A 2,899-nucleotide genomic window follows, 5' to 3' on the forward strand; every position below is an offset into this window, starting at 1 on the left:
GCTGGAGTGCATTTTTGTTTCAACTTGGCCATGCAGCCATGTATACATATAATATAATACTTGCAAGTCTCCATAATACTGTGTACAGCTCTATTTAAACTCGATCTCTTTTAGATTTAATACAACAATACGTTCACTGGGGCGGTAAGGGCGTACAATGTTTAAAAGATAAACAAAAACAAAACAACATTGAAATGTTTTCATTCATGATGCGATTCAAAATAAATGCTAAGGTCATCGTTTTTAGCCCGTCGATAACATAGACAAAAGTGCATCTTTTTTAAGTATGGTGACTTGGTGAATAACGACAGTCCTCCAATGCCGTTAATACAGTTCATATTAAAAAGTTAAATGATCTATGGTGGCTGATTTCTGCCATTGCGTATTTTCGCCGCGATTTTAATTATGACAATACGAAAAAACACCAAATGGCTAGGCGAAAATACGACGGGGTGAAAATACGCCATATTCTGCCATGGCGGGGCGAAAATGGGTCCATTAATTATACGGCGTATTTTTTACCCCAACATTTGGCGAATTTTCGCCCCGCCTCTTCGCGTATTTGCGCCTTCCAATCAGGCATGCGCGAATTTATATAGAGACAAATCATAGGCATATGTTTCCTAACATTGACCTATCGGCCACCTTTTTGGTTTTGTTAATGATGCTTAATCGTTTGTGCATGCCTACTGGAAGGTCAAACTACGAAAATGCGCCGCATCAAAACACACGAAATGTCAGGGCGCAGCGGCGCCTTCCTCCACCTTAAAATCGTTCAATTCCCTTTTTATGTCAATATCGAAGCTAAAATAAAGTAATAAAGAAACTCTCAAAATGCACCATTTCGTACTCTAGAAATTGTTAAAATCTTCTTGGAGGCGTAGCCCTACCCCCCCCCCCCCCCCCTCCACACACTCCCAGGGAAGGGCGATTATAAAAAGGTTGTGCCCCTAAGTTACGCCCCTTCTAACATCAATTCCTTGAGCCGCCCCTGCCATAAATGGACTATGTTTGCCTGGGTTATCATGAATACATTTGAATAATTCATATACACAGTAAGTGTGACCTCTGACTGGCTGATAAGCCCTGGATGTTTTATCGCACCCTAACACAGTTTTGCCTTGTATTTTGATGACTTTTTTGCACTTTAAGCTCAGTGTAGTCGTATCTGCACGGGCCTGCATACCCTACAAGGCTACATAAAATGGAAACAACATCGAAGGGACCAGGTCATATAGATACCTTCGTATTATCCGTTTCTCCCTAGAGTTGTGTTTGCGCTTTCAGTCTATACACTCATACATACTTCATGCTATATTCGCTATGAATTCCAGTTTTATCAGATTTCATTTTAATATTTGATATACGAGTAACGACGGTTTTGGGGTCGAATGTTCGGATAATTCGGAACCTGCCATGCTATGAGCCAAATAATATAGGTTTAAATGTGCTTTGGTGGCTATTAATACCCTATTAAAGTACATGTGTGTGCATTTTTGTATCCATTTAAAATGTTGCAATAATGATATTGAAGATTTTTTTGTAAATGAAAGTTAAATCATTGACTGTCAATTATGTTTACTGGTTTCCTTATGGAACCAAGATCCAGTTTGTACTAGAAGATGAATCCGGTTTACCTATAACCTCGGCACCCGGAATACCAATCGAAACACCTCGGCCATTATCCAACAGAAATGAAGCTTGCCGGAGATGGCCGAGTTGCTACGATTGCCGGAATCACTGGCACCGGATTTTCAAACTCATTTTCTTTTCAAACGTCAGAATATATAGACATTACAAAGTGCATATTTACGAAAAACAATAAAAAAAATTAACATTTTTTCACATTTCTGGCAAGTTACATAATGTTTAGTTTGGAATTAAAATTGATTTTATTTAAAAAAAAATGAGTTTGGAAATCTGGTGCCAGTGGCCGGAATACCGCCGAAATGACGGAATTAGGCGTACCAAGTTTGATGAGATGGACTAGAACTTTGGAACTGAAGAGTGCCTTCCCTATTCATTGCGTTGTCTCAATGTTGAAAGTGTTTTACAGTTTTGTTCATACTATTGTAATTGGTATATATATAAATAAACATTGAATTAAGTCGCTTCATATCTAAGCACAAGTGGGGAAACCTCACCATGATATTATGGTCAGGCGAAAAGTGATAGCTTTCTTAAGAAACTGCATGATTCAGAAGAACATGGTCAATCAAAATTCACATGACGAAAATTAAGCTCCTGTTTGTAAAATAAATAAGATGCAAATTTTCGAATGAAAAAACATCAATTTTGTTTAGTGAAAACATCGCAGATTTCATGTGTCAATACAAATGGTCTTATTACCCCCTTTTTTCAGTTAAAAATGATTAAGCAAAAATCAAAGTGTAAGTATGATTATTTTGTTTAAAAAATGGAAATCATTAGTATATAAAGAAACATTGACTTCTTGGCATTCAGAAAATCACGTGATATGCAATTTTCGTAATGAAGTTGAACGCGCTGAATTATGAGTATACTTTCGGTTTTGTCGCATTTTGTAGTTGCGATAAATACATTTTTTTATCATTCTGGGAGTAGAAAGATGTTAAAAAGGTTGAGACAAGTTATTTGGCTGTACATACAAAAAATTAGTTCACTAATACATAATGGACTACTTGAACTAATGGAATGATAGGTTATGCTATCATGTTCTGGATCAACGAAATTTGGTTTAATTTAAGAGTACCTCATCTTAGTATTATATATGGTCTTAAGACATTTTTTTATTTAAGAAAGAAAATACAATTCGATCGAAATAACTGTTTATATTTTATATTTCAAGCTTTTCATCAAAAATCTTTAAGCGAAACACTGTCTAAGTATATATAAATATATCCACCATATATGTTTATAT

The sequence above is a fragment of the Mya arenaria genome, chromosome 12 (assembly GCF_026914265.1).
Source record: "Mya arenaria isolate MELC-2E11 chromosome 12, ASM2691426v1".
Classification (NCBI taxonomy): domain Eukaryota; kingdom Metazoa; phylum Mollusca; class Bivalvia; order Myida; family Myidae; genus Mya; species Mya arenaria.